The sequence below is a fragment of the Conger conger genome, chromosome 8 (assembly GCF_963514075.1).
Source record: "Conger conger chromosome 8, fConCon1.1, whole genome shotgun sequence".
Classification (NCBI taxonomy): Eukaryota; Metazoa; Chordata; class Actinopteri; order Anguilliformes; family Congridae; genus Conger; species Conger conger.
Genome location: NC_083767.1, coordinates 6,542,926 through 6,557,935, shown reverse-complemented (window position 1 = coordinate 6,557,935; position 15,010 = coordinate 6,542,926).

Genomic DNA, 15,010 nt, shown 5'->3' with positions numbered 1-15,010 from the left:
TGCATATGTGTGTGTGTATGTGTGTGTGTGCATGAGTGAGTGAGTGTGTGCACGTGTATATGTGTGCATATGTGTGTGTGTGTGCATGAGTGTGTGTGCTTTTGTGAGTGTGTGTGTTTGTGTGAGAGAGTGTGTGAGTGTGTAAGTGTGTATGTATGAGTGTGTGTTCCTTTCTGCATGTGTGTGTATGTGTGCATGTGTATATGTGTGCATATATGTGTGTGTGTGTGCGTGCATGAGTGTGTGTGCATTTGTGAGTGTGTGTGTTTGTGTGAGAGAGTATGTGAGTGTGTGTGTGTGTGTGAGTGTGTGTGTGAGAGTGTGTGAGTGTGTAAGTGTGTACTTGTGTATGTGTGAGTGTGTGTGCATTTATGCCCGTGTGTGTTTGTGTGTATGTCACTCCAGGAAGCAAAGAAAAAGAATTCCAGCTCTCTGTGAAATAAAAGACTCTCTGATACAAATCAAAATGTTCTTGTTTATCCTTTCTCACTGGCCAGAGGCACATTCCCGTCCACCAGGAGACACAAAATATCCTGTTATTGTCAACCGGAGCTTTCACCATGAGTCTGCTCCGCTGAATCTCACTGCTTTGATGCTAAAGCTGCAGACAGTTCTCCTGTGAACCTCTGCAGGGTTGTCTTTAGCAAGGACAAAGACCACAGAATATATGACCTGGTTACTGACCATTCATTGCTGGCCTAGGCCAAATACCTTTCTTCACTTTACTGAGCTTGTATTGGTATATTGGAACCAATGAAATACTCTGTCCAACCCCTACCTATTGGTCCTCTTGTTTGTCTCAATTTCACCAGGCAAGAGCAAACGGAATTTGAATCCAAAACATTTACGTATTTGTCCCAGGTCTGATTCCTTGTGTGATGCACCCCAGAGTAGGATTTCCGCCAACGTGCAGCTCTCCTTCACGCATTCTAACGAAAATCCTGTCTACCGGGTTACTTCTTGTTCTGAAACTTCACAGCGTAAATACAGTCCAAATATTTATGACATTTCAATACAGAAAAAAAAGAATCGTAAATCAATCCCGAGTGTTTACGTGAGTGAAACCAGAACGATATGAAAGCGTCCGTCGGTGTTGATCTTACGGTCAGAGCTTCGCCTCACCGCGTCGTGACGTTTCCAGGGCCGACCTGCGGCCGGTCCCCTCGGGAAACGCTCCTGAGGGGAACGGGCATTGTCTTCTCTTGGTTCCTTTCATGTACTTCCTGGGGAAAGCCTGGTCGGCTCAGATACACCGCTCTGCATCCCTTTCGCTGCGGGCCTGGATAACCTGCTCCATTTCCCCCACTCGCGCATTGTGGTTCAGGGCTTTTCATTCACATGTTTACCTTACGTAAGGACCGCGCAGTCCTTACGCCTGGTGTGAAAACTGCACCAAATTATGGAGCCATACTGTCAGCAGCTACAATTTATAATCCTTAATTACAATTCAAGCAGGCAATTCAAGAGGCCACTTGCAATGGGAGGGTAAGACGTCCAATGTTCACTTAGCCTTGGCCGAGTCTAAGATGTACGGTATTTTTAATACCCTCGCACTCTCATTTTTGATCTTCAATTATCAAATTTCCTAAATACATGCTGAAAGTACAGTGATGTTCTCTTTGGGTACAAATTAGTTCATTTCCAAGCAAAAAAGGTACAAATTAATGATATATTGCTGACTAGGGGTAACATTTTGCATGCCTATTTGGTCCCACCCCAGCGACAAGCATTTGTACCGTTTTAGGCACTTTTTTGTACCTATTTCTGAGAGTGCACACAGATATCAGGGAGACATGTTACTAAATGTAATCATATGAAATTAAAGTTTTGTTCTGAATATTGGTGAAAATTAATTTTATTTATTTCATTCATTTTCAAATCATCCGTAAGATAGAGGAATTTTATTGGTGTATAAAAGGGTTAAAGTACGTAAAATGATAGGAGTGCTTGCTTGTGTTTGGGAGTGAAAGATACATATTGGGCAGCTTTAGATTATTAAAATATTTTTGTAACAATTTATTTCAAATGGGACTATCTTATTGTGTCGAGTACAGTGCTTGTGAAGACAGTTCAAGGCCTGTCTGTCTGAATGCACAAGAGCAAGACACAGCAGCGAAGCTGGGTTTGCTGACCTCGGCAAATCTCTGGTTCAAAGACGACATCTGAATGCAGGGGAAAATGTATTCTAGCAAGATATTCCATCGGGAAATATGCTATCAGTCATGTCATTATCTTCTTAATTATATCAGTTCAAGACATGAGGTTTATGTGGACAATACAATAGGTCCAGGATTAAAAATACAGACTGGAATTCCTACATCTCGAGCTTTCTTACTTTCATTTGAACACAATGGAGCAAGAAATGAAAGATACACTGAATTACATTTTATCAACATTTGTTACAAATGCAGGGTCATCAGGCAGCGTAACCCTTCATCCTGATTTACATGCTCAAGAAAAACACTTGCAGAAGTTGCAGCATATAATAAATAAATACATCAAGCATAAATACACAACATGTTAGGCAATACAAAACCGATTTCAAAATACAGTCAATATGAATTAAAAGCAGTACAGTAAAGTACAGTAAATTGTATGAAAAACATTCAGTCAAGCTTCAGTTTTTGAGCATTTCTAGTTAATCATCAAAAATGCCTCCCGTTGTCTTACTATGAGATTCTATAAACTTTTATTTTATCATAAAGTAGATTTTGTTGGATTTTACTAGGCAAGTGTAAATTTGCCATGAATAGATGGTAAAAAGGTTGTGAAGTTCATAGTTAAACTGAGATCGTGGATTAGCTTCAGGCTTTCACAGAGACTGGGGAAGAAGCCATAATCAATAATATGCTGAATATTCATTAAAAGGTCAAATTAAGCACATATCTTAATGAAATCAACCGAGTTGACACGCTTATGAAAGTGGAAAATTCGAATGATAAAAATGAACTTAACTGTCGTGAAAGTAAACAAGGCCAATGAATGATAACGCTGGTGCGGCGTGTGTTACGCACTGTGTGTCGGTTCATTGCTCCATCACACCTGAGACGGGCGCGACTGTCACTCCGTGGACAGAATGCAGTACTACCTGTACGAATAGCGAAATTATACGTAGCTAGGTACATGGAAACACAGGAGAGCCGAGTCTAACCCCTCCCTGATCCGTGTGACAGCGTGAGTTGAAGTTGGTGTGTGTGTGTTAGCCAGGGGATTGCAGCATACTGTACACTAGAGGCGGGGTTTGACCTCGTAGCTCTGAAAACATGACTAATCCAGTATTTCAGGTGCTTGGAGTTGATCACGGCTCACTACCGCCGCTCGTCAACAAATACTACTGAGACACACAACCCGAAAAAGCCGGAATACAGCGAGTGCAGCCGACAGTCACTGGCGTAGACAGGGGGAAGTCTACTCGGTAAAACGAAAAGGCGAAGAAGCACTGGTGGCACAGCTGTTTTTTTATTTTTACTTTTCTTTCTATTCGAATTGATAGGCTAATTGGAAGAATTTAAGTAGCGCTATTGCACCACTTTATTCGGGAAGAGCTATTCCAGCTCTCCAACAAACTCAACATTATTTTTCGGGACAAAATGTTTTAAAACGAAAGCTTTTCAATCACGAAGTTGCGTTGCATTACCCCGGCACGGAGCGAGCGCAACTCTGGAGTAGCCTGCTTTTTACATTCTGAAACGGTGAGTGTTGTTATGAATCAGCTCATAAGTTCAACTTTTCTTCGCCATTTTGCCGTTCGCACGAACGCGCATGTGGCGGAAATTCACCTGAATCACAGGTAAAGATGTATTTGCGAGAGCAGGGCTGTTGGTGTTACGATTTACTGGCTAAAACATAATCTCTCTTTAAAAATTGAAAAAAAAAAAAAATTGTGCGTCTGTTGTGTCAATTAAATACAAACAAAGTCTCCGTCGTTGTATGAGTAAAGGCTTCAAGTCAGACTGTTCCAAGTAGCTTAACGTTAGCCTAGCGAATGTGACTAGCTGGCAGCTATTAGGTAACAATCAGTTTGAAGCAGGTGGCAACATTTACGGAATGAATATAAGTTACATTTGTACAACTTTGAGGTAGTTCGATGCTGGAGAGCGCCATACATTATGTAATTTTTCGAAGAAAATCGTAATATTGACGTGGTTTGTGTTGAACAGTTTTTTTAATAGGCTCTTGGTGGGTCACAGTCAGAAACCGGAATTTGAAGTTAATGATTGATTTTCGCGTGACAGAGATTTGTACCTGCTCATTAATTCACTCCGTAACATTGAAGTATTCTAATGCTTTATAAAATAGTCATGCATTTTAAATGTGCTCGCAAAATTGTTTACACACCATGCAATTGTCCAGACACCTTCAATTAAAATACCTCGGGCCTAACGTATCTTTGAGTGATTATTGAACGGCTGTTTCCTTGTAGTTTATTGATTAATCCTGCTACATGGCCTAAAATCACCTGCCAGCAAAAGTAGCTACATGCTTCACAAAATGACAGTAATGAAATGTATCATATTTTACTGCTTTCGGAGTCGTTTTTTAGCTACATGCTTTAGTTATTCAGATCTATGCTGCTGACACTTACTGTATCGTATTTGTATACTTAATATTACATCGTTTTGAAACATTGCCTCCCTTAACGTAATAATTACAAAATATGTCATTGAAATGCAGTTAAGTTGACACTGCTGTGGATTAACTGTAGGTTACATCAGAAACAGTGGGCTAATTTTCTATGTCTGGGAACACGATGTCTAAGGTTATCACTTCTGTGTACTTTTATAGGTGTCAAATGTGATTAGAACGGAATTTAAATAGTTGTGGCTGACACTTTTTGGGGGAAGAAGGAGGTTTTTGCTTTCTTCCAGAAAAATGGCATCTTATCTGTTTTTTCTTTCGCACTTTGAAAACAAAATATGTGAAGAATGTTTTCTGAAAACCGTATGAATTTCCATTGCTGGCATTCCTGTACTACAGCCAGATAAACAAAATAATGGTCAAAGAGTTGCTGAAGGCCTACACGTTGTGGCAAAATATTGGCTGTTGTTAAAATATGCCACTTGCAACACACCTGAACCTAGCCACATTATAAACATCATCATGTAGTTACCTAATGATCTACTGTCAAGGGAATAGCCTGCTTTTCTGTGAAAGATTAACTCTTCACTATACATTTATGTGGATGCCTTGTGTGTGCTACTCTGCATGCAGATAGAAACTGTCCTTTTGTTGCCCCAGGTAGAGGAGGGTAGGGATGATTTGAAATAATGATACATTTATTTGGCCTCTCATTAGGAGTAGGGCACAGTAAAGTGTTGGGAGTAAATATTTCGTTTACGACACTTGACACATTCCTTTCTGAGGTCGCCCTGCTTGCATAGTGTTATTTCTTCAGAGGTTGATTGCTGTGGGCTGTGTTGTTTTGCTGTTTTCTAAACATAGCTGAAATAACAGTAGGTGATTCTTTTTCTTATTTTATTTTTTTTAGAATGGGATCTGAACCCATTGCTTTCTGTTTATTTACAAATCTTATTCTGTGTGTGTGTGTGTGTGCATGCATAGTGCAATGCCTTAGCATTGTCCTGCTGTAGATTGAAGTGTCATCTAACAAGTTCTGGCCATTTGGCCGGATCTGGGCAGACGGGATGTTTCTGCGCACTTCAGAATTCATCCCAGTGCTGTCGGCAGTGACATCATCAATGAACAAAAGCGAGCCGTTTCCAGTAGCAGCCATACGTGCCCAAGCCACTTTCTCATCTGTGCGTAAGACCTTTGTTCCTGAACTCTACATGTACTTGTTAACCAACTCAAGGGGGCTGTGATTCACAGCCTGGACATTTTGTTCCTGAGGCTTACCAGGGGTTTGCATCTTGTGGTGAACCCTTCTGAGGTCACGCTGCCGTCGTCCTCTAGTCTTTCCCACGTCTGTGCCTACGTCCCGGAGAGTTTTCCAGTTGGTTGATAATCAGTAGATTAAACTGTGTTATTATTTGTAAATGCAGGTTTTGCACGGCATAGTCTCATTACATAAGTTCCCCCATTGTGTTACTCTGCTTCGTAGCCCCGGAAGGATGCTGATATTGTCGACAGACTCCTGAAACAATAAACACCTGAATTGTCATTCGGTGTTGACGTGTTTGGTCTGAGGCGTCCCGCTTCCTGCAGGGGGTTAAACGAAAAGTTGCGGAAGCATCTCGGCACTGCGAGGCATCTTGAAGAACCTGCTGGTCTCTGCTTGACTGATACTGAGCTCTGCGGCAGAAACCAGACGGGTAGTTATGATACAAGGTCTCCTGAATGTGGGTTTGGAGTGGTCATCTGTGTGTGTGTGTGTGTGTGTGTGTGTGTGTGTTCACCCCCGATGCCTGACCAGGCAGCACGTTCACACACAGGATGTGCATCGTTTTATTTTAGAAGTCCTTCTTGTACATTGATACCACTTCCTCTGAATCTTATTTAATTTATTTTTTCTCAGCTTATAATAGTAATAGTAATAATATTAATAATATGATGTATTTCTATAGCACCTTTCATACATAGAATGTAGCTCAAAGTGTTTTATATTCAGCACTAAAATCTAAACAATTACAAAGAATTGTATTATAGCTAATATAGCTATACTGTAGGTAGTGTTGATTGGTAATGTCTAATGTCAGATGTAATTAAAGGATTGACATTTGAATTTGTAAAAGGCTCGTCTACTTTTGACTTGTTTAATCTAATGACACAGAACACTGTGTGTTCTTCTTTAATGAGATTCATACAGGAATGTCCGCCTTGCTCAGAAAAGCTGAAAAGCTGCAAAGCTGCCCTTCTTCCCCAGCTCAGAGCCCTTAGCAACGTCTCAGCGGTGAAACTGTCAGCGGCGAGGAGCTGTGTTCGTTTTACCTCGCACGCCAGCCTGTTTGTTTATCTCGAACCCTAACGCGGCGCATTTTCCGACTGACCGTCTCAGCGGTCAGAAGGCGTTTGGCCAAATTTAGATGCGGTTCGACTTAAGAGGAGACGCGGCTTAGGCTTTTCCTCAGAAACCGATCCTGTTAATGTTTTAAACGCAGGCGGTGTGGGGGTGCTGGCAGGTCCTCGGAACTTACACTTGCGGGGAAGCCGGGAACACTCTAGGAAGTCGTCTGGAAAAGGAGAGGTGGGATGTTTTATGTCAGGTCGGTCCCTTAAATTGTGTTTGGGAATGCCCCCCCCCCCCCCCCCCCCAGCCCATCCCGATCTGGCGGTGATGTGTCACTGAGAGGAAGCGCGTGGTTACTCAGTGTGCTATGTGGGTTAGACCTGCTGGGGGTCACCGGGTTCAGTGTGTGGAGTGTGTTTGGACACGCAGGGTTCAGTGTGCGGAGTGTGTGTTTGGACACGCAGGGTTCAGTGTGCGGAGTGTGTGTTTGGACACGCAGGGTTCAGTGTGCGGAGTGTGTGTTTGGACACGCAGGGTTCAGTGTGCGGAGTGTGTGTTTGGACCACAGGGTTCAGTGTGCGGAGTGTGTGTTTGGACACACAGGGTTCAGTGTGCGGAGTGTGTGTTTGGACACACAGGGTTCAGTGTGCAGAGTGTGTGTTTGGACACACAGGGTTCAGTGTGCGGAGTGTGTGTTTGGACACACAGGGTTCAGTGTGCGGAGTGTGTGTTTGGACACGCAGGGTTCAGTGTGCGGAGTGTGTGTTTGGACACACAGGGTTCAGTGTGCGGAGTGTGTGTTTGGACACGCAGGGTTCAGTGTGCGGAGTGTGTGTTTGGACACGCAGGGTTCAGTGTGCGGAGTGTGTGTTTGGACACGCAGGGTTCAGTGTGCGGAGTGTGTGTTTGGACACGCAGGGTTCAGTGTGCGGAGTGTGTGTTTGGACACACAGGGTTCAGTTTGCGGAGTGTGTGTTTGGACACACAGGGTTCAGTGTACGGAGTGTGTGTTTGGACACAGGGTTCAGTGTGCGGAGTGTGTGTTTGGACACACAGGGTTCAGTTTGCGGAGTGTGTGTTTGGACACACAGGGTTCAGTGTGCGGAGTGTGTGTTTGGACACACAGGGTTCAGTGTGCGGAGTGTGTGTTTGGACACACAGGGTTCAGTGTGCGGAGTGTGTGTTTGGACACACAGGGTTCAGTTTGCGGAGTGAGTGTTTGGACCACAGGGTTCAGTTTGCGGAGTGAGTGTTTGGACCACAGGGTTCAGTGTGCAGAGCGTGTGTTTGCACACACAGGGTTCAGTGTGCGGAGTGTGTGCTTGGACCACAGGGTTCTGTGTGCGGAGTGTGTGTTTGGACCACAGGGTTCAGTGTGCGGAGTGTGTGTTTGCACATATAGGGTTTAGTGTGTGTTTGGACACACAGAGCGCTGTGCCATTGAGCTTTGCAGACGGCAGGAAACGACACAGGAAACAGCCGCTGTATTGTTACACGCTGGACATGTCGAGTCCCCTCTGCCCCACTTTACCCCCGTACACCTCCCCTCTGCCCCACTTTACCCCCGTACACCTCCCAAACCACCTCCCTACTGCCCCACTTTACCCCCGTACACCTCACCTCTGCCCCACTTTACCCCCGTACACCTCCCCTCTGCCCCACTTTACCCCCAGGGCTGTAGGGTAGGGCTGTGTGTAGCGTGACTGTCAGGGAACTGAATTTGTAACTCGGTTATGGTTATAGGTTCAATTCCCTTAATGTTAGGGAACTGGGTTTGTGACTCGGTTATGGTTATGGGTTCAATTCCCATAGCTGTTAGGGAACTTTGGTTGTAATTACAAGGTTCTGTGTTTGATTCCTAATTGGGGTGCTGCTTCTGTAGCCTACTTGAGGTTAAATCGCTCTGGATAAGTGTGTTTGGTAATCAGCCTAACAAAGGTTACAACTGGGAGAACTGGGCCCACCATTCTCATACTGTTTGCCTTTTGATTAACAAAAAATAATTAAAAGTTTGTATAGATTCAGATCTGTGTCTGAATAATGTCTGCTTCAGGGGCGGGGCCAGGGGGGGGGGGCAGGGGTGGCACTGGCCCCACCTGGAATCTGATTGGCCACCCCTGGTGCCCCCCCTACCAGAACCGGAATATGATAGGCCATTGTACGCAGAAAACCATATATATGGTAAGCCTTGATGGCTGGCCCCCCTCCTCTGGGTCTGTGGCCCTGCCTGGCCCCCCCATTCAAAATGTTCTAGACACGCCCCTGGTCTGCTTGCCTTTCACTAGTGGCTGAATTATAATGCAAATGCAATGGCATATACGATACCTGTTAGCATGTGTACCATACAGCACGCTTACATACACACTATGAATTTAGATTTTTTGTATTTTAATCGGATTAGGGAAATATTTTTGCCCTTTGGGAGGGGGGGGGGCATTGGGTATCTGCCAAGAGAATCCATGGCTGAAAAATGCTAACTCACTTCCGGGTTGTAGGACTACAAAACATTTATGCTGTAGTCAATCATATTATTGTAAAGACGTGTAAACGGCTTAATGGATTGCCTTTAATCTGGCTGGTGGCAGTAGTGGCGTTATTGTGCTGGGGTCAGGAAAGCGCTCTGTTGGTCGCGTTCGTACATTGTTTGCGTGGCCTGTATGCGCCATGTCTGAGCACAATCGAGCCCCCGGGAGGAAGTACTTCAGAGCCCTTCTCTTGGGCTCCATCACGCTCTCCTCTTTCCAGAAAGACCCAACACCTGTATTCCTGAGACTACACGCATCTCATTCCTCGTCCAGTTTACTAAATGTTGCTGTCCAAAAGACTTTTCAAACTGTTTTATTACTTCAGGTAGCGTGCTGTTCTTATTGTTGAAGGCATTAGAAATGACCTTTTCAGAGGCCTTTTCTCACTGTTGAAGTGCACCGTTGCAGTGAGGACGTGTCTCCAGAAATAGACTGCTGCGTGAAAACTGGGAGAACTGGTTTAGCTTCTGATTGGTTAATAGCTGGTTGTTATCAGTTCGTGAATTGGCACTCGCATGTTTTCTCACTTCAGCTTAAGTGAAGAACTTGAGTGATGTTGATCTGAAACTGAACCGATAATGAATGGGTATTTTGCCTTTCATTTTTCTTCTTCTTTGGACACTTGGTGGTTGTGTTTGCTATATCTGGGAGTGACCATGAAGAATTTTAGCATGTATCCTGCAAGCTGCAGTTGGCTGCAGGAATTGTGTAATTAGGGCACCTCACTGCTTAATTTGAGGGTTTTTTCTTTTGTCTGGCAGGATTTTTAGATGACCAATGGGAATCTTGATCATGTATCCAGCTGTAGTGGGTGGCCAGTTATATTTTTTTCCTGTTGTCTGCCTTGCCATGGGGGCACAGGAAGTGGTCTGATGCGGTAGAGGAAGTGGTTTGATGAAGAACATTTCCGCTTGGTTGACAATGTTTCCCCTTCCTTCTCGCGGCCGCAGTTAATACGATTTTATTTTAATATCCTACTGTGGCTGGCTGCCCTAATTGAAATGAAATGGTCTGAAATTTATTGAAGTTAAATTGCCTGAAATGCATTGAAATGAAATTCTCTTTAAAGTGAGCGATAAGGTGACAATTTATTGGTCTTTTCAGAGATTGCAGGATATTATTTTAAAAAGTATTTTTTATTGGTAATCTTTCAAGCAGTTGTACATATTTGAAGTGCATTGTTGTATATTCATTTTCAGTTAGGGTGGGTATTGCAAAACAAGCTCTGAGCAGCTGAGCAGTGCAGTGTTCACAGTCTTATGTTCAGTTCTTTGAGCAGGGACTTCTTCCTGTGACCTGATTCACTTCTGCACAATAAAACGTCAGCTGCACAGCTCTCCAATGGAGCGTTGACCAGAAGCGGCGGAGGTAATTAAACTTGCGAACTCTCTGGAGTGTCAACAGCACTGCAGTCGTGCATTTCCCTGTTCGTGTGTGAACGCTCCCTTGTTTATAAAGGCTGTGGGAACAGCGTTTTGAAAAGTTCACAACTTTCTTCTTTTTTTTTTTTTGTTTTTTTCAAAACAGGTGGAACATGTAGCAGCAATGTTTCTAAGATCAACATTAGGATGTGCGCTTAAAACATTTTAATCATGCATTTCTCATGTTGCACCTTCGGGTAGATTATCATATCTTGACTTATTCTTACACAATGTGAGATTTGAAAAATAAATGTCCCAAATGTCTATCCATCTATCTATATCTATGACTATCCCAAAAAAGTCACATGTACGCATGGGGATGTGCTTAATAATGATCAAATGATCCTGGTGTTTTCTCTGGGCTGAAATGGAGTCAGCAGTGCTGTAAATGAAGCTGTCTTCCCTGCAGGTTTAATGTATTACAGGGCAGGGCAGGCAGGTGGTGAAACGCAGCGTCTTTAATCAGTGTTCAGTCGTGTGCGTTCCAGTGTTGAGTTTACAGAGGCGGTCTGACGGTGCCGCGGGCGGCCGTTCGCTGGGACGTGGTCGGACTCAGCCCCGTGGAGGACTGTGGCAGCTGCAGCATCGCTACGCTGGGCTTCCTGTGCCTGGACCGCGCGGTCGCTACGCTGGGCTTCCTGTGCCTGGACCGCGCAGTCGCTACGCTGGGCTTCCTGTGCCTGGACCGCGCGGTCGCTACGCTGGGCTTCCTGTGCCTGGACCGCGCAGTCGCTCCATTCGCTCCTGTGCCTGGACCGCGCAGTCGCTCCATTCGCTCCTGTGCCTGGACCGCGCGGTCGCTACGCTGGGCTTCCTGTGCCTGGACCGCGCGGTCGCTACGCTGGGCTTCCTGTGCCTGGACCGCGCAAGGAGAGAGTAACGTTAGAGAGAGGTCTAACCGAGAGGCTAAGCTGCCCCGCGCTTAAATCTGCTCATGCAGACCTCAGTGCTGTTTCTGCCAATACTTGTGATGGACTGTTGATCCGTCCTTTGAGCTCTTACTGGGTTCACCTGAGTGTTCAGAGCCTAGATGGTTGTGTATGAATTGGCATGTTTCTTTGGGGGAAATGTAGCGTTAACGCAGAGAAAAAACTATTTCTCATAATTGTTCACCATCACACATATGCAGTGTGTGACTTCAGTAAATACGCACACTCCTGCCACTTCTCAGCCTCTTGTACGGCACAGCTAAAACGGAGTAGAGCTGATATTTGAGATAAAATATGAATATAAAATACAAAGTTCAAGAGGGCTAAAAGATTGAGACAGGTGATGCACAAATATAGTGACTCATGTCATCCTCCACACAATCATCATGGGGCTGAGGGTGGAACGTGTCGGTTGGGGGAGCTGTGCTTTTCAGTGAGGTCCTTAATCTGAATTCCTTCAGTGAGTATGCCCAGCTGGATTGTATGCAGTCTTTGCAAGTCACACTGAACAAGGGATTTGACTCAATACAGAGATATGCACACAGTGTAATATGCATAACACAGCAGTCTTCTGGAGGGAAAACAGTGGCAGGATAAATTGGGGGAGAATGTGAGCAGTATAAACTGAAGTAGACTGAGGAGTATGGAAGTGTATGAACTAAAGTGAGTCTTGGTGACAGACTCTTAACCACATGGCTCTGTCACTTCAGTAAACAGAAGAAATGTACCTCTCCCAAACATGGGAGCGCGTTTGACTAGCTCTGTCGAACACGTCCGCACACGCCGTGGCAGGGGTGGGTGCGCAGGCCTGTAACTGCTTTTTAATTCACTGCTTCATGAACCGAGTCCTCCTGTCTGTGGTTCTGCTAGACCTGAACCAACCACCGTGAAAACGTCGTGTTGGGTCTTTCTGCTGCTGTTGCGCGGCTGTCGCTGTTTTCAAGATCCCCTGCTTCGGGCATGAGATTTGTGTTCCTCTAATTGTGGAGCTTGTAAGAAATAAGTAATCCATTGAGAAATACAAATTTCATTGGTTGTGAGGTAGAACTTGGAGGAGAACGGCCAAATATCACCATGGCGTTGAGGCAAAGTGAAAGAATGGGGTGTGTTCTAGTCTGGTGATGACTGGCATTCTGATGGTCCAATCGCAGAGCTCCGTACCCTGACTCATCCCTCCCTACCCCGAGGCGAGCATTGTGATGAGTGAGGATGACCTGTCCCTTGAACAGTATGACGGTGCACTTACTAGTCTTGCGCTGATTACTGACACTCCGACAATGTGCCAATACAGCATGACTATCTGAAATGAAATCCAGAAGAGGAGGTCCCCTCCCTAACAGAGGTCCAAGGCTCCATGCCGGTTGGGTCTGTGGAACACTGCTGTTGGTACTGGCCGGGGTTGGGTGGTTCACTCTCGCATTATTGTACTTCTTGGCCGGTTTTCAGTGCACATAGAGCGGTGGCCTTGTCATTTCGCATTGTTCTGGCAAATTTTTCATGAGCGTAACGAGTGTGGAGGTCACGCCATCCCATCAGAAGGGCATCCTGTGTTTAATATGAGGCGCAGGACCGAGTCCAAGATGTTGGGAGGAATGTGTGTGTGTGTGTCTGCAGGAGCCGATAAACGCTGGCAGTAAACTCTGTTAATCTGTTTATTAACCTCCTGCCAATCGCATAATAAAGTGTGTGTGTGTGCACACAACTGTGTGTATGTGTCTTTGAGTGAGTGAGCATGTGTGTGTCTGTGTGTGTATGTGTGCAAAACTGTGTGTATGTGTATGTGTGTGTCTGTTTGGTTGGGAACATTAGACTCACGGTTTAACAGGAAAATGACACTTACGCTTTACACTGATAAGCGGTCAGTACTTAACCGAGGCCGACTTGCTTTGGCTGCACAAACAACCCAACTTTTATCGGTTAGCCATTTTCCCAGCCAATCACCCCTGTTTCTATATATAAGTATGCAAGTGTCAATAGTGATGTCATTGTTTTCTGCATGTTCCCTTGGTCAACGATCAGCGGAAGTGAAACCTCATTAGTAATGTGTAATGCATGACGGATATGTCACCTTATGCCCCCCTGGCTCCTGGGGTTGGGCACGACAGATCAGTCTTTTGTGTCACTAAACGACTGGGTGACATCATCGCTCTTGACTGCAGGTTTTTATGACCGTAGTAATTTTCCTTTTATGTGACAGATGAGCTAATTATGCCATGTCAGAGGATTTAAAATGTTCTTGATCAAAAGAAAAATACTTTCAATCAAATATTTCAATGTACGTATGCAACTTCATGAAATAATCTTCGATTGTAATCTCCCTGAATGTTGCAGTTATGTGACGTGTTCACTTCAAAATATTTGAATTTGTGCACAGACGACCTTCTGGTATTTACTCCAGTGACGCAGTCAGTTTACACGGCTGGACTGCGTTTAACTATGTTGTTGCATTCAAGACTGTGTGTCTAGATAAGAGTTATTGTTTCGCAACTGAACATTGGGAAGGCTTGCCGTTTGTGTCACTGTGCTGTGGCTTGCAGGGATCTTTCAGAGTAACAGAGATATGTTATGAGCCAGACATTTATTCAGACATTGCTGTCGATTCAGTTCTCTCATTTGCAGTGCCTTGATTTAGTCCTACAGATAGAGAACCCAGCAGCTACTGCCGTAGAGTAGCCCATCACTAGAGTCAGCGATGTGAACGACTGTTTGGATGAAATTATTGTGGCTGTTGTGGTTATCCAGTTAAGTGCAAGGGGGCCAGTTACTTTTTCACAGGGTTGATACAATTTTTCATTTAATAAATGAAACGGTAATTTAAAAAAGCCTGCTTTGTCTAATACTGGATTTTGTCTAAAGATCTGAAACCATTCAGTGTGAAACAAATGCAATAATAGAGGGAATCAGCAAGGGGGCGAATACTTTTTCACGGCACCGTAGGTGTAATGTACTTATTTGTGCTGCAGAATTTGAGAGATCTTTGGTCTGAATCGAGCCGGGCCAGGAGAGACCTTGCAGGAAATGGAAGCCCTTCTGTGTGGGGTGCCCAGGAGTTTCAGAGGACAGCAGGTCCTCAGACTTGAGCTCTTTCTTCCCCCCCCGGGTCTTCCGGAGAGCTGCCCCGTTCCCCGGGACCAGAGCCCCTTCTTTAAAGAGGACAGGCCTGAGTTATGGCTTCGGAATGCCGTTACCATGGAGGGCCGTGGCACGGTTACAAATGTGGGGAGACGT